Raw genomic sequence first — 22,248 nt, forward strand, 5'->3', positions numbered from 1 at the left:
GGTAGGGACACCTCTGAGAAAGGCTGTAGAGGTAGATGCAGCCCTGGTTGAATGTGGTCTTATCCCCTGTGAGGTAGGTTTTCCATGGTGCTTATAGCAGAAATTAATGCAATGGCCTATCCACTTAGAAATGGTTTGCTTTGAGATGGCCTTCCCCTCTGCCCCTGCAGCAAATGCAACCAGCAGCTGTTCAGATTTCCTGAGAGATTTAGTCCTGCCCAAGTAAAACCTAAGTTGTCTGTGCACGTCCAAGGAGTGCAGTATTCATTCCCCTTTGTTCTGTGGATTAGAAAAGAAGGTTGGCAAATGAATGGACTGATTAAGAGCCACACTGGATACCACCTTGGGCATGAAGGAGGGATTGGTCCTGAGGGACACCCTGTCTGCATGAAAGATGATGAAAGGCTCCACTGGCATGAGGGCCTGTAATACAGACACCCTTCTTGCTGAAGTGATGGCAAGAAGGAAGGCTGTTTTCCAAGAAAGGAATTTCAACTCTGGATTTGCAGCTGGCTCAAAGGGAGGTAGAGCGAGCTTTTCCAATACAAAGTTAAGGTCCCAGGCTGGAGTAGGGGCTCTCCTGTGTGGTCTTAAGTTTTTGGACCCTCTGAGGAATTGCTTCAGCAGTGGATGAGAGAAGAGGGGTGGTTCTGTATTGTAATGAGCTGAAATGGCTGAGGCATGAATTTTGATGGAGGAAAAGGAAAGGCCCTTGTGAAGCATCTCAGTTAAGTATTGAAGAATCTGAGGTAAATTGGGCACTGCTGTGCCCATCCCCTGAGTTTGGCTCCAGGAACAGAATCTTTTCCATTTTTCAGCATAGGATTTTCTAGTACTAGTTCTCCTTGCCTCCAGAATGACATCCATCACTTGCTTACTGAGGGATGGTAACGGAGAGATCAGGTAATTAAGCCAGGCTGCCAGGTTCAGGGTTTGAAGCTGTGGGTGCAGAATCTGGCCCTCCTGCTGGGACAGCAGGGCAGGGGTCTGAGGCAGGTGCCATGGTGCCAGCAGTGACACACTGCGCAAGAGGGGGTGCCAGTGTTGGCGTGGCCAGTCTAGTGCAATCAGTATTGTCCTTGGTTTGTCCTATTTGATCTTTAGTAGTACCTTGGGGAAGCAGAGGGGGAAAGGCAGGGCATCCACTTTCTAAGCTTGTTTGTGGGGAGTCCTTTTGCACAATTTGTCCAATTGGTAGCTCTGGGGGGAAGCAAACAGGTCTATCTCTGGGCTCCCCCATTTGTTTCTCAACATGTTGAATATCTTTGGTTCCAGTTTCCACACATGTGGGGTTCATGAGATTTCTGCTTAGGTCATCTGCCAGTGTATTTAGCTTTTCTGGCAAGAGATGAGCCTGTAGGTGCACTTGGTAGCTCAAGGCTGTGCTCCACAGAGCCATGGCTAGTCTGCAGAGAGGGTATGAGTGGGTTCCCCCCTGCTTGTTTATGTACCACATAACAGTGGTGTTGTCCGTCTTTACCAATAATTGTCCTGGAAGAATGTGGTCCTTGAAGGCTGTCAGAGCATTCTGTACAACTAACATTTCTTTTTGATTGATATGCAGGTGCATTTGACTTGGGTTCCATTTGCCCTGAATGCAGTGCCCTGCCAAGTGAGCCCCCCATGAATAGTCTGATGCGTCTGTTGTTAGGGTTTGGGCGGCAGGGGGTTGAGTAAATGGCAGTCCCTTGTTTTAGTGGCAGGTCTCTGCCCACCAAAGGAACCCTATCTGTAGACAAGGTATGATGGGAATCATTGATTCTAGATCTTGAGAATGTTGACACCACAGGCTTTTTAGATACCATTGTAGTTTCCTCATATGCAGTCTTGCATATGGAATTAGTAGAATGCAAGAGGCCATGAACCCCAGGGCTTGCAGTATTTTCCTTGCAGATAGCTGGGTCTTTGTGGCCAGTAATTTGAAGTAGGCTGTCAAATGAACTTGCTTCTCTGGCGTGAGGTAGGCCATCTGGGAAGTTGTATTCAAGCTTGCTCCCAGGAATACAATTTGTTGGCAGGGTACAAGATGTGATTTATCTTCGTTTATGGTGTACTCCAGAGAAGTTAGCAATTTCTTTACAAATGACAGATGATTTACTAGTTATGTCCTGGCTTTCTTCCTGAATTAGACAATCGTCCAGGTATGGGTATATCTGAATATTTCTTTGCCTGCAAAATGCAATGACTGGAGCTAGGCACTTTGTGAATACCCTGGGCGCAGTAGATAAGCCAAAGGGCAGTGCAGGGAACTGGTAGTGCATGTAGCCTGCTCTGAAGCGTAGGTATCTTCTGCAAGATTCCTTTATTGGGATTTGCAGGTAGGCTTCTTTTAAATCCAGTGTTGCCAACCAGGCATCTTTGCCTAGCATAGGAAGCAGCTGATGAAGAATTAGCATCTTGAATTTTGGGATTACCAAAAATGTGTTTAGGATAGACAGGTCCAGGATAGGACGCCAGGAGTTGTCTTTTCTGGGTACCAGGAAAAGTCTTGAGTAGAAACCTTGCCCCATTCTTCTTCTGGGACAGGTTGAATAGCCCTGATGCTTAAAAAAGAGAGAACTTGCTTTTGAGCCTCTGCCTCTGATTTGAGGGTAGGTCTGTCCAACTGTTTGGGGTTGGTAAGGAGTGGAAGTGGAATCTGTATCCTTGGGAAACTATATTTAAAACCCATTTGTCCTGGGTAATGAGTTCCCAATTTTTTGCATGCAGGGCAATCTTTCCTCCTAAAGGAACAGTCAGTTGAGCAGGGCTTGGAAGGTTTAAAATTAAGTCAGAGAGACAGTTTACCATAGGGGGGAGTCTTATTACTCCCTGCTTTGGAAGTGGGAGCCCTCTACTGCTTAGGCCTGTGAGTACCTTGGGACTGAAGCCTGGGTGTTCTGCTGGTTCTGGGTTTGCATAGATTTAGCTTTTTCCTCCATCTTTTTAAGTACTTCTTCTGCTTTGTTGCCAAACAGGCGGTCTTGGTTTAAGGGAGTATCCAGTAATTTAGCTTTAACATTATCATGCAAAGATTGCTCCTTAAGCCAAGCATGCCTTCTAAGTACAGACCCAGTGACAGCAGCCCAGCAAGATGCCTCTAATGAATCAAAACCACACTGCAAAATATGTTTTCCAACTTATTCAGCAGAATGCATTAAATCCTGTAATTCTTTATTTTCAGCACAGTCAGGAATCAACATCATTTTCTGTTTAAGCAATCCATTAATATGCTGCTGATACTTTAACATATGAAACTGGCAGTTTAAGGCCCTAATGGCCAAAGTTGCAGAAATGTATACCTTCTTATCCCATCTATCCAGCACCCTGGAATCTCTATCAGAGGGGGTAGGATTTTTGGCAGTAGTAGCCTTAACGCCCTTGGGTCCCTGTGAAATGGTCTCAGGATCTGCAGTAGGATTTTTAAAGAGGAACTTGTGAGAGTCAGGTACCCTGTAATACCTATCAGGTTTTCTGGGAGCAGGAGGTAAAGTGTCAGGGGCCAGGCTAGATTCCGAAAAGGTATCATCTACAATGTCCAGTACAGGAGGGATAGCTAAAGGCCTGTGTTGAGGCAGGAGTAAGAATTCCCTAAGCCTCTTTTTGGAGTCAGAGTAATCCTGGCTTTCCCAGCGGAAAAGCTCCCTAAGAGTATGCAAGGTTGCACCAAAAGAGAAATCCTCTGGAGGGGAAGCAGAGGGAATGGAGTCCTCTGCATCAGAATCCTCATAGGTAGATAAGGGCAAATCCTGGTCATCAGAGAAAACAAAATTTCAGAATCCTGATCAGAAGAATCAGAAGGAAAATCAGTCCTAGGTCTCTTAGAGGGGGGAAAGGTGGCTTCCCCTGATTAGAGTAATTCTTATCATTTGTTTTTTAGGCATAGGGGCCTGTCCATGTGGTCTGAGCGTCGGCTTTCTAGGCATGGATCGAGTTTTAAGCCTTGAAGAAGAAGATTGCATTGGTTTAATATGCAAGTCAGTAGGCCTGAATACACCCTCAGAAGCCGATGCCTGCACAGCGGCTCTGGACCCATCCAAGGTAGACACATCTGTAGGTTCCACAGTTGAAGAAGCATCTCGTGGCATACCAGACTCCGAATGGGTCTAAGTAGAGGCCTGCGAATCTAAAGTGAAGGGTATCGGGGGCTGCGAAAACACCTCACTGAGCACCGGCGAACTGGCGACTAGCTTAGGAGAAGTGTTGTCGGCAGCTTTGGACCTATGCGGTCTGTCTCTGTCTTTATTTTTGTGGTTATTTGAAAAGTCGGTAGTTGGGTGGCTTACCAAAGCCATTTCTGGATAACTGAACCGAGTACCAAAATATTTGGAAGCGTAAATGAACTGACGACGAATAGTACGAGGTTTGAATAAGGCACAAAACCAACAGCAAGGTATGTCGCGATCTGGGCTTAAGCAATGAATGCAGTACGAATTAAAATCTTTATGAAGTATTTGCTTTCCACAACAAATACAATTATTAACTTTTACTGACATTGGTTTAGAACAAGAAAAAGGATCCCCAACGGGGTACTTAGCTTAGTTGAAGACTTCAGATCTGAAACTCAAAAACAAAATTTCAGGAGTTGGCCGACCGGCACTTGCGAACTGTTTCTGCTTCAGGCACCGCACAGCGAAAAAGACTGATGTAATGGCGTTGGCTGCATGCTTTATACCCATGACTACCTGACGTCATGGAAGATGAGACAGCAATTGACGCAGGACCCAAGACTTTGATAATCAGGCCGACTGAGGGCTACTGCAAGCAGATAACCCTAATGTGATGACTGCAACAGTGAAACATGAAGAACATCCATTGACAAATATAGACTTGAAAGGCTTCGCAAAGTCAAAGAAGTCCATCCAGGTGTGCCTCCTCATGGCAATGCCTGAACCTGCTGCTCTACTTGTTCCTTCTGTTGCATGTGAAATGATCCTCACAGAAGAGTTAGAAACAGACTTTAGGGCAGCCAACTGAGAAGTAACAGAGGCTCGTACTTCCTCAAAACAGATCCTGAGAGGGTATCTGAAAGCTCTTTAATAAGATCCCTCTGTAATCTAGTGAAGTGTGCCAGATAGTTTAGGGACCATAAGGATAAGGTCGCTGAAACATAGACATGCTTCAGGAACATATCCATCACTGCAAGACTCCTTTGTTGGGGGATGGATAGAGGAACTTTCCTCAGCTATTTTTTTCTTCGTAGCCACAGCTACGACCATGGGCGGATCCACCCAGGAGGTAGAAGGGCAGGTACCAAAAGCCTCCAGGTACATGGACTCCTCAGATGAAGGACTGTTGGGCTTCCAATCACCTCTCTCTCTTAGAATTTCCAGGATGTCGCCAAATGAGACATCATCAGAAGGTGACCTTGAGGACCCTTCAACCTTATTGAAGTCTGTCTTCAGTGACAGATTCTTCTCAGGAATCCAAGTGCTTCCTCTTACACAGACTAACTACTACTGGAAGTGGAGAATCTATGCAGTTAGCTTGAGGGTATGGAGACTAAGGTGGTAAATTCTTGATGGATAAGAAAGGGGATCCATGGAGGATATCTCAAATGAGACCATAGGAAGGGGAGCCATACCTACTGAGGCCAGAAGGGGGCAATGAGGATGATTGAGCTCTTCAACCTGCTAGTTTTCTGTAATAACTTTGAAATCAGAAGGACAGGAGGTATAGGCATACAGGAGATCCTGAGGCCAATCGTGAAGCAGATTGTCTCTCGGTGACTCCCCCTGAGGTGGGATCAGAGTGAAGTACTTGCTGCACTTGTTGTTGAGGGGTGAGGCAAATAGTTCACAGCAAGGCTGGCCCCAGTGGCTGAAAATCATATTCACAACTGACTGCTTGAGAGACCACTTGTGAGGCATCAAAATGGATCTGCTGAGCCTGTCTGCAAGCATGTTGCTTTTCCATGGGATATGCATTGCAAGGAGAAAGCAGTCTGAAGTGATCACTCACTCCCAAACCCTCATGGCCTCTCTGCACAGTGGGTAAGACCAGGTTCTTCCTTCTTTGTTGATATACTAGACTACTGAAATGTTTTCTGTTGGAATTGCAATAGTACCCAGAGGGAGAACATCTTGAAATGCTTCCAACATTAGGAGGACTGCCCTCATCTCTAGGACACTAATATGCAACTTGGTCTCTCGAGGGGATCATATGCCTTGGACCATCTTTCCCAAGAAATGCCACCCACCCCCCCATCCCAGTTGGTATGCATCCATGGTCAATGTGGCAACGGTGGTTGAAGAATGAACAGCTTTCCTAGAAGATCATCGTTGGATTGAATCCACCAATGAATATACCATTTGCAGACTGAAGTTAGTCTTATGGGAAAAGATAGGGGCTAATAAAGAATGGACCACTGTACTGCCAGTGTTCAGTGAAGAATTCTCATAAAAAAATCATGCTGGATGGACCAAAAGTATGGCAACTGACACTGACCCCAGAGCTTGAAGTACTAATCTTGCGGGAGGAGACGGCTGAGAGAGAATAGACTAAACTTGATGTCTCAAAGATGTGATGTGATGGAGAGGTAAGAACGCTGCCTGAGTTGTAGTATTTAAGAGAGTCCCTATGAACTCCATGGTCTGTACCAGGACTAGATTTGACTTGGCATGATTTATTGAGATGCCTAAAGTGTTGAAACCTGGAGCAAATGGTCCCTGGCTTGTAAAAAATTGATGTTTGGATTGGGGGGGGTGAGGAGTCAATTGCTGAGATATGGAAACACCTGGAATCCCTTGAGTATCTAGTGAACTGCCACGACTGCCATGCATTTGGTAAAAAACCCCAGGGGCTGTGGTGAGTCCAAAGGGCAGTGCTCTGAATTGATAATGATTGGCTCCCTGCCAAAAGAGTAAATGTCTCCTGGATCGCCTGTCTATTTTTATGTGATGGTATGCATCTATACAGCCTATCCGATCATCCCTGTGCAGAACAGGCAGGATGGGCTGAACTGTAACCATACGGAACTTCATCTTCTTTACATACTGGTTCAACTTGCTTAGATCCAAAATGGTTCTTAGGTCCCCTGCTTTCTTTGGCACTAAAAAAAAGCATGCTTAAGTTCCAAATCCTCTCTGGTTGGGCGAGACTTCCTAGAGGACTCTCTTCTGTAGAAACTTTTGTACTTCTTGTGCTGCATCTTTCCTCTGATTGGGTGGAATGTCAGGAAGTTTCCTCTTTTGGACAGGAGGGGGGGGGGAGGGAAAATGGTACATCGTAACCTCTGGATACCTCATGCACCCATGAATTTTTTGTGATATCTGTCCAGGTGTTTAGGTGCAAACACAAACAACCCTTGACTGCCTCCACTGTTGGACAGTCGGGGAGCACTTCAGGAGCGCTGATAGGGCCTACTGGAAAAAGAATCTCTGAAGCCCTGATTATGCAGGGCCCCTTTGCCTCTAGGGTGATGTCTTCCACTAAAATTTCCTCCTCTGCCTCTGGAGGAATTATCCCCGTATGAATCCTGGAAAGGTTCCTCAGAACTTCGGAAACACATCTTCTTACCAGCTTGTTGGTTTCTAGAGAAGGTTCATTGAGGGGTAGAAAACTTGCTTCCTACAGCAGACAGAGTCTTTCCTTCTTGTTCGCTGCAGGTAAGAATGTCTTTAACTGATGGCCTGAACAAGGAAGTAGCATCAAAGTGGGCACTGACAAAGGATGTCTTGAAGGGGGTCTGCAAAATCGCATAGCCACATCCAAGTATGTCTCCTTATGGTTATGCCTAAACTGGCTGCTCGTGAGGTACCTTCCGCTGCATGGGAGATCAGCCTCATCGATCAATTAGAAATGGACAGCAGAGTGGCCAGCTGATAGGAAGTCTTTTTGAAATCCTCTGCAGACATGTACTCCAAGACGGTGTTTGATAACTCCTTAGTCAAATCTCTCTGTAGCTGACTGAAGTATGCCAAGTAATTTAACGACTTCAGCGTGAATGTAGAAGAGGTGAACACTTGCTTTCCAAACCTGTCCATCGCTCTGGGTTCCCTGTTTGGTGGATGGACAGAAGAGCTCTGCTCAGCTAGCTCTTTCTTGGTGGCTACTCCCACCACCACAGCTATTCCCTTGCTCCAGTGTGGTCTATCTGTAGGAGGGACCAGAAATTTGCCCAGGCACTTGGGAATAGGTTCAACAATATCTGCTTCCTTCCCAGCCTGGCAGGAAACTAAGTCAATCAGTTCATCCTCGGGGGGGGGGGGCTGCACCCAACACATAGATGGTCCAGAACCGAAAGCCTACAGAAACACTGATTCTTCAGAATAAGGAGATGGGGGGGGGGGCACCCAAGACATACACGGTCCAGAACTGAAAGCCTACAGAAACACTGATTCTTCAGGATAAGGAGATGGGGGGGGGGCACCCAAGAGAGACGGTCCAGAACTGAAAGCCTACAGAAACACTGATTCTTCAGGATAAGGAGATTGGAAAGACCAGCGATCCTTCTGTTTGAGGACCTCGAGGATATCTCCAAAGGAGATGTCACTGGGTCGCAATCTGGGGATCCTTCTCCCTCATCAAAATCAGTGTCTTCTGTGAGAGACTCCATGTGTGAGTCTATATGTTCCTCTTACACATCCTCTTCCATAGAACCTCCTCCATGAGGTGTTCAGGAGAGGTATCAGAAAAGGAGGGAAATTCCTCTAGAGGAACTGTCTGGAAACTTCCCAGAACTGACTGTCTATTTGGAATAGGTCTGATGGAGTCAGAGCTTAGAATCAAGGATGGGAGATGGGTAAGATCACAGAAAAGACAGGACAGTTCCCTGTGAAGACAGAAAGCCTTTTTTACCACCTTGAATGCCGAAGGACCAGGGAACCCCCCCCCCCCCGGAGCCAAAGCCTTTGAAGAAGGTAGGTCGGGGCCACCCCTGGATCTGAGCCTCAAGGGGAGAATCGCATCTGAGCTGTCCAGGGCAGAGGGTCCAAGAGGAAGGGATGGATCTGACAAATTTGGAGCCAAACCCGACCTCTCGGATCAGAGACCTGCTCTGTTCTGACAGTATTGGAGCAGAATCGGCCAGGGACACTGTTGGAGTTGAATAAGGTACACAGAATCTCTTGGAATCTCGTATCCTGGGACTCTGAAACCACTAGTCGGATCGGAGAAGAGAGAGAGAATGGACTTAGCAGGTGCACTCATGAATCCAGGAGCTGAACGGCTGGCAGGACCACATATGAATCTGAGCCCTAAGAAATTTCCCCATCATCCTATCCAAATCCACCTCTGACAAACTCCTAGAAGATCTGGAGGATGCTGTGGATGTGGGCCTAGAGTGTTTCTTCATTGTCTCAAAAAGTTGAGTTGGCAGAGAAGGTGACACAGGTTTCACTGAGTACTCTGGTGTATGGCTTCTACAGCTTGAAGTAGACCTCAGATCCAAGGACTTCGGATCTGAAAATGAAGTAAATGGCAAGGGTGAAATGACAACAGCAGTCGAACCTTTCAGATTCATTGAAGGCATTTGATCAAAGGATGGCCCAAGAGGTTTCGGATCCCAGGTGGTTGGATCCAAAATTTTTCTAATCTTGTCCACTGGCTGCGAAGAACCCCTTGGGGACTTCTGAGGGGGAATCTCTTCCTTGCCAAAGAAATTGATTTGGATGTTCTTGAAGGGGATTAAGCCCCAGATGCAGCAGGAAGCAACCCTTTTAAAATCAATTTATTGCGCCTGTCTGATAACGCCCTGGAATTAAAGGTGGATGGAGCAAATGGGACAAGCCATGCCAAGATGCTTAGGTCCTAGGCAATACACGTACTTTTTGTGGGTGTCCGAGTTGGGGATCTTATTCCCACAAAAATGCACTTTTTGAAGCCAGTTGGTTTCTTCAACATGGTCAAGGAGAAAAACATGGCATAAACAAAAAAGCCACAAACAAGAGATTTAAAAAAAAACCCTGTTATTTAACAACAAACAAGCTTTACAAAATGAAAGAGGAAAAAGGAATACCGGTTATGGTAAAACAGAGAATACCTAAAAAGGTAAGGAAAGGACGGTACCAAAAATTATACTAAGACTATTCAAGCTAAGAATAAAAGCAGAAGAAATCCTAACACAAGCAAAAAGCTCTAAAGGGAGGAAGCGGACCAAAAAAAAAAAAGTTTTAGGAAAATGAAATACAGCTGTAAAAATTATAAGAAAACTGCTTCTTACAATGCTCTACAGTGGAACCTAGATCTAACCAGGATGGCTGCATATGAGATCTAAGGTATCGGGGATAGAATAGAGCTCAAGAGCTGGATCCGAAGTCTTGTGTATGTGGAAGGAACCCCACTGGTGAGGAAGAATAAAAAGGACAATATAAGATCTTGTATGTTTTTTGAGATTCTGACACCTCTTTATTTTCCCATTTGAAATATTACTTCATTTTTGAAACTGTATCTCCTAAAGATTTCTTCACTGGGAGATTCTGAAAAGAAATCACCTTCAGTTTCTGATTCACTGTGTTGGGGAGGATAATTGGGAGGCACAGTCCAGAACCTCAACATCAGTTTCAAAAAGATCTTCCTCTTCTGAGGAAGACAGAGGCTCTCTCTCTCTCTCTCTCTCTCTCTTAACCAGGGTGGAAGCTGTAAGACAAGGTTAAAGGGACTGGATTGCCTTTAATAGGCCCTCTGCAAAATTGCACCCATCTTCACGACAAGCCTTCTACACAAGAGGGGGGTGGAAAAAGAAACAAATATTTAGTTGTGTGCCCTCTTCTTTGGAGTCTTTAGGCTTTAAAGTTTTAGGAGAGGAATCCAAAGGCTGATCCTCCGTAAGGGAGCAGGTAATGTGCACTTGATGAATGCCTCTCTCACCCTCAGAGACAGAAAATAACTTATGGTTCTTTCTTCTCTGCAAGATCAGTTGGATGCATGGCATGAAAGGACATGGCCTCCTGATAAGTCACACCAGAGTGACCAGGACAGCTAAAATGATGATCTGAAGACTGCAAAGGTGCCTCAGTAGGGAGATCACACCCTTAACACAGAAAAAGGAGGAAGTCCAAAGTCTCTTTGGAAACCTTTTTAATTTTTCTTCTTCTTCTGGGGGAGGGGGGTGTCACCATGCTCACTTCTGCCAAATTCCTGAGATGCTTACTATTTAAAAAAAAAAAATCTTCAGTGAATACAACCTACCTCCTGATGGCCTTAGGGGTGAAGAAAAGGCAAATCTGACAGTATGGGTATACTTGTAAGGAATCTTTCTGCTACAAGTACATATCATTCTTAACAGAGAAAAAAAAATAATATAACTTTTCCACAGAAAAAAGAAAGTTCCCCAACAGGGATCCTTACCTGCCCAAAACTAAGCACCAATACTCATGGCCACTATGCTGGCAAGAAGTTTACATACACAAATACATGGCAAGGAACATATGATTTTCGAGGTGCCCTTACATTCTTCTTATACCAGTACATAATCTTGTGCTAACAGCAGATGACAGTGTGCAAGGACGAGACCAAAGCTTTGTAGATTGGCTAGACATCCAATATCCTTGGCAGAATACACCCCATATACCTACTGCGACTGCAAAAGTGATGTAATGAAGAACATTGTTTAGAACATTTACAGTGAGATTATACAACACTTATAAGTGCTATGATGGGGTTTGTTGAGAGATACACAGACGATCAGTCTGTAGCATTGTTTGAAAGAATGTGTATTCTTTTGCTTCTTTAACAGATGTGGTTTCAACTATGCATGAGGGAATTCAAGAGGTTTTAAAAGTGAGGAGTGCTTGAATTGGTAGGTGGTCACTAAGGCTGTTCAATTCCTTTAAGTATGTTACAGATGTTGATTATGGGGAAAATAAGGAGGATTTCATTACTAGATATTTGATTAGATCTGGCAGGCTATGTCACAACCTAGGTAAGGTTTTATGGAGAAAAAATTGTTTATTTTGCTGCCTATCCTGGAAATGAAGTTTAAGTTTATGTCCCTTAACATTTTTAAGTTGCTTCTTTCACAGTTATTTAGATATTGCTTCTTCAAAAATGTGAATGATGTTTTAGGGAGGAATGTATGCTGCTGCTGTAAACGGTTTCAGACTGATTTGTCTGTTAATGAGATTACCGCATTTTGGACAATTTCTACATCATTTGGGCATATATATATATATATTTTTTTTTTACAATAAAGGCTGTGCTGATGCTAAGGTTTAACTTAACCAAGAAATAATTCCACCACTTGCTTTATAACCTGGTCTATTATGAAGGATTATATTGAGGTTATTTGTTCACCTAAGCAGACAGTCATGCTGGGGTACTGCTAAGGCTTGTGGATAAAGAGGCATGACTAGGCCAGAAGACATGATAGGTGTCAGTGGTGAAAAAAGGAGAATATAATAGTAAGGTTATAATACACAGTAGGGAAGGAAGACTGAAGACAGTGCACAAAATTAGGATGGCTAGACTCACATCCAGAATGTTTCAGGGTATCAGCCACATTTGGTTACCATATATTCAAGTTTGGTAGAGAAAAAAAAAACAACGAAAGATGATGAGTGACAAATGCCTCCTACCTGAATGCCTGTCTTCTTGAGCTCATACCTCTGATGTTGCTTACACAGCAACAGCTGACAGGAATGGCAACTTCTGTTCTTAAGTAGCACACCAAGTGCTTTTCTGAAGTGAAACAGTCAGGAGTGACTTGAACACTGATGTTCAGCAAAACATATTCCCAATGTGATTCAACACTGACAGGAGCTTTAACTGAAAAAAATAATAAAAAACAGATCAGCACCACAGTTGTCTTCCTTGGCCGACTTTTGTAATCCTCAAAAAACAGTATTACAGATTCATGCTACTTTAACATTACACACACAATCAGGAATAAAATGGTATACAGAAAAAAGCTGTCTCTTGTCTACAAAATCATGTTCATTCAATAAAATCACGTTAAAAGATTTAAAATACTACATTTCTTCTATTAATACCAATACCAAGATTAACATTTTGAGACTATTGTTTCCAAGCCAAGGTAGGGAAATCTGAAAACTCTCTAAACAAACTTCTACAATAAAAAAGTTGTAACCTCTGCAACAATATTCACATAAGCATGAAGTAAAAAGTACCTATTCTCAAATGGTACTATGCCTTGCTATTTTACCATCATGGCAGTCTGTAGAAAGGCTTGGGTGGAGGAAGGGGGGTTGGGCCCACAGTACCACCTTGCAGGAGGGATCCTAATTAGCTGACAGTTTAAAATATGTCACTACATCATCATGCTTGTTTAATGACAATTTGCAAACAAACTTCTTTTAAGGATAACAATGAGTTATTAGACTGCTACACAATAACCCATTGCTACCACAAGAGTATGACAGCTTCAAAGCTGTCATTAACAGATCAAGATGTCTTACACACAATGAAGCAGGGTACCAAATAGGTGTACTGTCTGCAGTGCCAGATTCCACTGCTACAGCTCTGGTCATGTATACACTGTAACCTTAGCTTGCCTTGTGCAATTTGCATTCCTGTATGCCACTACAGATTACATTACCAAAAACCTTTTCCCTAACAGTACCATGCACATAAACACGTAAAAACACAGACAGATATGAATGGAGGGTTTGGTGTAAGGTAGACAGAATATCTTGATTTGTACATTTATGCAATGGTTCATAAACCAAGTCACATCCTCATCCCATAGTACAAGATATTTCGGGTTCCTATGAGTACAACGAAAACGCATTATGTCGAATGCGTTTTCATCGACATGTGAAGCGAAGAGGCAAAACAGCGAAGCGATTCAGCAAAATTTTTCCCTGGGAAAGAAGTCGCTTGACCGCTTCGTTGTTTTGCCGTGTTCTGAAGTGTAGTTTGGTTCCTTGTCCGGTATAGCTCCCGAGCGCGACTGTGCAACAGTTACTGACCTTAGGGTTAGGGTGCGGGTTAAGGTAAGTGCATATGGTTTAAAGTGTTTATTGTTTTATATTTTATGTTAAATGTATGGTTGAGTTACGTGTGTATGTGTATTTAGTTGTTTACTGGTTTTTGGGGGGGGGGTATAATTAGGATTGGGTATGTGTGTATGTGTTTGGAAGTGTGTAATGTGTTTTTTTTTGTGGGGGTTGGAACAGCGATTTCTTTCTCTAGGAAAGAAATCGCTGTTCTTTGGATTCAACATTTTCAGCTTTTGCTGAAAATGTGTCGATGTAACATCGTTCGCTGTTTTAAGCGTTCGATGCTGCAACAGAGACCAGATATTTCATGTACCACTCACTAGATTCCAAACATGTGATTTACCTATTTTAGCCACATTTTAATTCACTGTAGTATTTGTAACTGAGAACAGCAGACCACATTAACTGTTAAGTTTCTATAGAACAGGATTATAGATAGTTTGCATAAAGTTTTATGAATGGAGTCTCTCTGTATAATTTTCTACCACAGTTTCAGAGGTTTTTTTTTTTTGCAGTCAACACATTTTTAGTTGGTGTACTTTAGTAATGTTACTACTGTAGTAAAGAGTTATATTAGGATTTTTTAGCTTTATCATTTATTTATGCTTAGTTTAGAAATTTGTTTTTACTTATTTTATTTTTTTAATTTCATTTATTAGCTTGTTTTTAATTTTATTTGCTTCTGTTGACTAAGTCTGGGAGACTAGAGTCCTCTTTTCAAGGGTGACCAGAGGTGGTATTTATAAAAAGTGGGCCTGAGGAAATTTACCTACTCTTTTGAAAAGTGCTGTGGGATCAATCTGAGCTACCTTCGGCTCAGGAAGACAAGGCCTTGGATAGTATCTCATCCGAAGGACAGTTAACATCTCAGAAAAAAAGTTTTGCCAGGATGCCAGGTTTTGGGTCTGGTCAGTTACATTTTCTTTTAATTTTTAACTCTTTTCCCTTTTTTAAATCCTAATACAAATTCATTTAATTCTACTGATTTGATCTATGTGGACAGTGTTGCATGTGCAGGGGAGGGAAGTTTTCTGTGTGGATTTTGTGTATGCAGTACACAAAGCCATACCTCTCACACTATCCCCAACTTTTAGGGAAGTCACAATATTTGGTTAAAAACTTTGCTCCATCTCTCCTAAAATTATTTATTTATTTTTTTAAGAAGAACGTGATGGATTACAGTTACGGGCTTGTTTTTCCTTAGAAAAAAAAGCTTTCTAAGTTAACAGAACCATTACTTAAAGTGTCCCTAACAGGACTCCTTTTGCCCCAATTACTTTTTGTTTTGACGCTAGGCTAATGAATGGTTAATGCAGCTCATATTTCTTTGTGTTTTCTTTTTCTTTCTTTTTTTTTTTTTTGCTTAAAAAAGTTAGTAAGTGCAGATTTAGGTTTCGGGAGTCCACTTAAGTTGGGCTAGGGTTACAAACATTGCTGCACCTCAGAAAATCCAAATCCCATCGAGCTACGCGCTCGAGAGACTTGAACCTCAGCACTGAAATAAATAGGACATGCTGGAGGGACAGATTCATAACCCAGAAGCTCCCTTCACTCTGGAATAAAATCCCAGTCCAGGTTAGGCAGAGTCCCTCATTGACTCTCTTCAAGAGGAATCTTGATGAGTGGATGGGAGATCGTAGGTTTACCCCGGGTATCACTTCTGTGTCACTGTTAGACAGAGGCACAGTATACTAACCTCGAAAAAGGGCATAGCAAAATTAATTTAAAATGGGTGGCGAAAGCCAGACACACTCTGGCTAGGCTTATAAATGCCCTAGGGCAGATAGCCTAGTATGAACCTATGAACCTAAGAACCTATGAACATATATCAAAACAGTGCACCGTCTATCACACAAATGCTTTTATCACTTTGTATTAGAGACCTATTGTCAGGATAAATATTTACATGCATAAATAAAGACAGAGGGAGAAAGGGTAACAAAGACGTACACCAAATTACAGCAACCAACAGTGCATAGCCAGCATAAGACTAAAACTGGAAGTTTAAGGAAGATGATCACAAAAACATAATGGTTAAGGTGTTTACTTTACAAACACAGAGTGCAGGGTTTGATTCTCGCATGTGGTAATTGGCTAGGCTTAAAATGGCCCACAAGGGCAGTTAGCCTAGTACTAATCTCTGAACCTATGAACCTATGAACACAAACAGTAGGTTACATAAAAATATTCCAGCACATAAAGAGTCCATCAAGAAGCAGAAAAACAACCACAGAACTACAGAAAAAAGTACTTTATTAGATCACAACGTTAGCTTTCAGACAAGTCTTCCTTCAAGCAGACTATTTTCAAAGACATGACTGGTCATTTATGCATACAAGGATAATTACCAAAAATGGTAAGTTATTAACTGCTGACATTCGCTTTTCAGAGAATGATTAGTGCTACAGCTACCATTACCTAAATCTAATGCAGTCAGCTCCTTTTAAGAGTGTTTAGTAACTGAAACTTTGGTGTGAGAGAGGTCTGCTGGTAGTAACATTTTACCATAAAGTATGTGAAAACAAAATAGCCTTAGCAAGTTTCTGTTACTAATGGTAACACTGTACTGGAAGGCAATTTATCAACACTAAGGTATGCGAAATCACAGGAAGCCAGTAATCGCACCATGTCACAGTTTGAACCTTATTTAAGTGCATCCATTGCTGATAATAGCCTAACACAGCCTCCTCATACAGAAATTGGTAGAACTGGTATGGATAATAAGGCCGTAAAATCCATGCCATCACAATCTTATTCAGTTCCAGTTATGTAAGCCTCAGAGCTAAAGATCTATGTATGGTCAAGTGTATTTTCAAAATATTTCAACTGGAATTAACATAGAACAAAGCAGCTTTTCTTGTCTATCCCCCTGTTCAATAAACTACATTTTTAATTAGTTCCATTTTATCTAAATTTTAGGCCCACCATCTTATATCTGGAGTGTGTGTGTGTGTGTGTGTGTGTGTGTGTGTGGAGGGACACTGCTAGCCAATCAATCCTGCTGTGTAAGAAGCCCTCTGACTAAAAGCGTTAAACTGAATCAACTGCTCAATTTTCTTTTAAAGATGTCCATTGCTGCCAAAGAGAATCTTCACAGATCAGATTCAGATCCTGCCACTCATCGTACTTCTGAGATACCCATTTCCAAAATGTATACAGCCTACGCAAACAAGTACTGAATCACCAATGTTTTTCAAGAGTGTCTATGAACAATCCATATAAAAACACAGAGGCTCCAAAGTCCAAAAATATTATAAATAACATATCCACAGACTGAATGCAATGCAAGTATTCATAACAAATTACTGCTCTGTCTGGCCTGGAAAGCTTACTTTATCTTGAAGAAAGGCAAGTCTATATATTAATTAGCAGGCCTGTGCCTTCATGGACATCCATTACACCCATTTAGTTCAGACATTTAGAAAGAGCTTCCCTAAATAAGACAGTATAAACCATTTTGGGCCAATCGGCACACCAGACAGCTGTGTAACCAAATTCCAGTTTCCGACTCAAATGGATAACTCCTTTGGATACGGCTACTAAGCCTCCCCAGCAGTCTATATGGCCCCTTCTGAGTAAAATCTCAGGAGAAGGTAAACACTGCTTATAGTTACTTCAATATTATAACCTACTTCCTAAAAACTGTCAAAACCCACAGCTAAGCAGTTACAGCAGCATCATCCTGATCCAACAAGAACGTCTTCTTCTTCCACCCTACTCACACTGGGAAGACACTACTTTCTGAAGTTTAGTTAGAGAGCTGCATTTCCTGCAAGCAAAGCAAGTTAGGCTTACATTTTTAATACAAGAAAATATTCTCTCTCTCTTCTGAGAACCAGTTCATCGAAACATGTGAAGAATAAATGCCAAGAGCCATAACAATGGAATAACAGAAAAGTTTTCTATAACAGCATCCCAAGTGGCAGCTGTTATTACTGTCAACACAAATTAGTAATCTAAAAGCTTACAGTCAGCTATCGGTGAATAAATTGTATAAAATACAGAAATGTGTTGGTAGCTATGAAAAGTACAGTTGTGTACCTACCATAAATGTAGATGTTCGAGTGTATTCACAGTTGCAGTCATTACACTTGGGTTATCCTGCTGGCACGCTACCTGCAGTTGGCCTGAATTCCAAAGTCCTGGTCCGGCGTCGGTTGCTGTCGCCTCTTCCCTGACGTCAGTGCACCAGGGGTATAAAAGATGCAGCAGACACCATTTTCTTCAGTTTTTCTTGCCCCATATGTCAGGTGCCCCCAAAAGGGTAGGCTTAAAAATTCTGATCATAAAAAAGCATGCACATAACCTTCATCTACAAGCAAATACACCACATAGGTTGTATAGAATAGAGAAGTACAGATAAGTCCCAGCAATGAAAGGGGGATGGTGGGAGGGTAACCTGGACTGCAACAGTGAGTACACTCGAACATCTACATTTATGATAGGTACACAACTGTACTATGTTCATCGTGTTTTACTGTTGCAGTCATTACACTTGGGTTGAATCCCAAAGCTGAGGTTGGGTGACTGGGCCTAAATAGAATTAGGAGTGGCTATGAGGCCCTGCAGAACTGCAGTGGCAAAGCCTGCTCTGGATTTAGAGTAAAGAGGTAAGTGGTAGTGCTTTGTGAAAGTGTGCACTGAAGTCCAGGTTGCAGCCTCCAAAATGTCCTTGGTTGGTACTCCTCTGAGGAAGGCTGCTGAAGTGGCTGCTGCTCTGGTAGAATGTGGCCTAATGCCCTTAGGCACTGATTTGCCATGTTGTGAATAGCAGAAACAAATGCAGTGGCCTATCCATTTTGAAATAGTCTGCTTTGAAATAGCTTTTCCTTGCGATTCTGCAGCATATGCCACTAAGAGTTGCTCAGTCTTTCTGAAAGCTTTTGTTTTGTCCAAGTAAAACCATAGCTGTCTGTGTATGTCCAAAGAATGCAGAAGTGTCTCCCCCTTATTCTGCGGGTTTGGATAAAATGTAGGCAAATGTATGGTTTGGTTAAGAGCCACACTGGACACTACCGTAGGCATAAATGTTGGGTTTGTCCTTAGAGAGACCCTGTCCGGATGGAAAATAATAAAAGGTTCCACAGCCATTACTGCCTGTAACTCTGAGACTATTCTTGCTGAAGTTATTGCTAGGACAAGAGCTGTTTTCCATGATAAGTATTTTATCTAAGCTGTATTGGCTGGCTGAAAAGGAGGCAGTGTGAATTTTTCCAAGACAAAATTGAGGTCCCATGCAGGTTTTGGAGCTCTCCTTGGAGGTTTTCTGTTTTTGGCCCCTCTGAGATACTGCCTTAGCAGTGGATGAGAGAAAATAGGTGGGTCCGTATTGTAATGAGCTGAAATGGCAGAGGCATGGATCTTAATTGATGAGAAGGATAGGCCTTTGTCCAGCATCTCAGTTAGGTATTGTAAAATCTGAGGAATATTTGGAACAAGCGTGTCAATTCCTTGTGCCTGGTTCCAAGCACAGAATCTCTTCCATTTTTCTGCATAAGATTTTCTGCTGCTGGGCCTCCTGGCTTCCAAAATTACACCCATAACTGCTTTAGAGAGAGGGGTGTTCTGAATGGTTACATTATCCGCCATGCAGCCAGACTTAGGGTTCTGAGTTGGCTGTGTAGAATCGGATTGTTTTGTTGGGTCAGCAAATGAGGAATTTGAGGTAATGTCCAGACTGGGTCTTCAGACAAGCTCTTTAGGATTGGGTACCAGTGCTGGCGTGACCAGTCTGGGGCAATCAGGATCATTTTTGGCTTCTCTTGTCTGACCTTTAGGAGTACCTTGGGGAAGAGAGGCAGAGGAGGGAAGGCATATACTGAAAGGGCTTTCCAACTAAATGAAAGGGCGTCCACTTTCCATGCTTGTTTGTGACAAGTCTGAGTGCAGAATCTCCGTAGCTGGCAGTTGTGAGGGGAAGCAAATAGATCTATGTCTGGGCATCCCCATTTCCCTGTTATCATTCTGAAGATTTGTGGATCTAGTTTCCACTCGTGAGGATCCATGAGGTTTCTGCTTAGTTTATCTGCCAAAGTATTAGTCTTTCCTGGCAGGAATTGTGCTTGTAGGTGTACTTGATAAGTCAATGCTGTGTTCACAAAGTTATGGCTTGTCTGCAGAGGGGGTAGGAATGTGTGCCTCCTTGCTTATGTACCACATGACTGTAGTATTGTCCGTCTTTATCAGCAGTTGTCCTGGATGAAGTAGGTCCTTGAAGGCTGTCAGGCATTCTGTACAGCTAGCATCTCTTTTTGATTGATATGAAGATGCATTTGGCTTGTGGGCAATGTGCCTTGAATACATTTTCCTGCCGTGTGTGCCCCCCAGGCATAATCTGATGCATCTGTTGTTAGTGTCTGCCTGGCTGTGGGTAAAGCGAATGGCTGTCCCTTGTAGTGGTGACAGGCCTGTGCCCACCATCGAAACTCCTGTTGCAAACAGGGAATGAGAGTAATTAATGTTTCCATGCTGTGGCAATGTTGAGTCCAAACACTTTTTAGATACCATTGTAGTTTCCTCATATGCAGTCTTGCATATGGAATTAGTAGAATGCAAGGTGCCATGTAGCCCAGAGCCTGCAGAATTTTTCTTGCAGATAACTGGGTTTTTGTTGCCATGTTTTTGAAGTAAGAAGTCAGTTGCCTTTGTTTGTCTGGCATGAGATAAGCCATCTGGGCAGTTGTATTTAAGCTTGCACCCAGGAATATTATCTCTTGAGAGGGTACTAGTTTTGATTCGTTTACTGTGTACCCTAGGCAAATTAGTAATCTTTTTACAAACACCAGATGCTTTAGTAGAAAATTTTTGGTCTCTGCTTGAATAAGGCAGTCGTCCAAGTAGGGAAATATTTGAATTCCTCTTTGTCTGCAAAAAGCAATAACTGGTGCCAGGCATTTTGTGAAGACCCTGGGTGCAGTAGATAAGCCAAAGGGCAGTGCAGAGAATTGGTAGTGCATTGAGCCAGCTATGAATCTGAGGTATCTTCTGCAAGATTGTCTGATTGAGACATGCAGGTATGCCTCTTTGAGGTCCAAGGTTACGAGCCAAGCCTTCTTGCCCAACATGGGCAGAAGCTGCTGCAGAGTCAACATTTTGAATTTTGGAATATCCAGAAAAGTATTTAGAGTAGACAGGTCCAGAATTGGTCTCCAGGTTTTGTCCTTTCTTGGTACTAAGAAAGGTCTTGAGTAAAATCCTTGCCCCTGCTCTTGTTCTGGCACTGGCTGAATAGCCCTCATGTCCATGAGAGATGAAACTTGTTTTTATGCCTCTGCCCATTGATTGTGTGGCAGGTCTGGCATACCTTTTGCCTTTGGAAGGGTGTGAAAGTTGAATCTGTAGCCCTGAGAGTCTATATTTAAGACCCATTTGTCCTGGGTGATCCTGTGCCAATTTTGTGAAAAAAGTGCTAGCTTTCCCCCTAAGGGAGCTGCCAAAAGATAAGTGCTTGGCCTTGGCAGAGGGAAGCAATTGGGACTGTTTCCTATAAGGCTGTAATTTGTCTTCTCCGCTTTTGGAGGTAGAAGCACCCTATTGTTTGGGCCTGTATGAGCCCTGGGGCTGATGCCTGCCTCTAAGGCGTCTGCATCTGCCTCTTTGTGGCCTGTCTGACACTAGAAAGGACCAATTCTTAGAAGGCCAGTTCCTGCTAAATCTGGGTGGCTGTAGCTGTAAGAAATCCTTTACTGTCTGCATAGATTTAGCTTTATCCTCCATTTTCTTCAACACCTCTTCTGCCTTAACACCAAACAAAGTATCATGCTGTAATGGAGCATCCAATAATTTTGCTTTAACATGATCAGGCAGATTCTGTTCCTTTAACCAAGCATGCCTTCTAATAACAGAACCTGTAACAGCGGCCCTGCACGAGGCCTCCAGTGAATCATAACCACATTGCAAAGTATGTTTTCCCACTTGTTCAGCTGCATGCAATAAATCCTGCAAATCTTTGTTCTCAGAACATTCAGAATTTGTCAAAATGTTTTGTTTTAACAAAGACATTAGATATTGCTGATATTTGAGCATATGAAACTGACAATTTAAAGCCCTTACAGCCAAGGTAGCAGAAGTGTAGACTTTTTTCCCCCATCTGTCCAGAGCCCTAGAATCTCTATCTGAGGGGACAGTATTTTTAGCAGTAGCAGCCTTGACTGCTTTGGGGCCCTGTGAGATAGTTTCTGGGTCAGCAGCAGAGTTTTTATATAGACATTTATGGGAATCTGGAACCCTGTAGTATCTGTTCAGCTTAACAGGTGCAGGAGGTAACGAGTCTGGAGACAGGTCGGACTCTGAAAATACATCATCTACTATGTCTAGAACAAGAGGAATTGCAAGAGGTCTGTGCTGAGGAAGTAACAGAAAGTCTCTAAGC

The 22,248-nt window shown here is 42.9% G+C and overlaps 1 protein-coding gene across 2 annotated transcripts in view; it reads right to left on the minus strand.

Annotated features, from left to right (window-relative positions):
• HDAC5 (histone deacetylase 5) overlaps positions 1-22,248 on the minus strand; it is a 2,571,411-nt gene that overhangs the window by 1,984,703 nt on the left and 564,460 nt on the right. Inside the window, exon 2 of one of the 2 annotated variants that reach the window (XM_044055164.1) lies at positions 12,495-12,684. The exons of the other annotated variant lie outside the window; for it this stretch is intronic. The gene's annotated coding sequence lies outside the window, so the exon portion shown is untranslated. The remainder of the gene's footprint in view (positions 1-12,494; positions 12,685-22,248) is intronic. 2 annotated transcript variants of the gene reach the window in all.

The sequence above is a fragment of the Protopterus annectens genome, chromosome 13.part0, assembly GCF_019279795.1.
Source record: "Protopterus annectens isolate FY-2018-M chromosome 13.part0, PAN1.0, whole genome shotgun sequence".
NCBI lineage: Eukaryota > Metazoa > Chordata > Ceratodontiformes > Protopteridae > Protopterus > Protopterus annectens.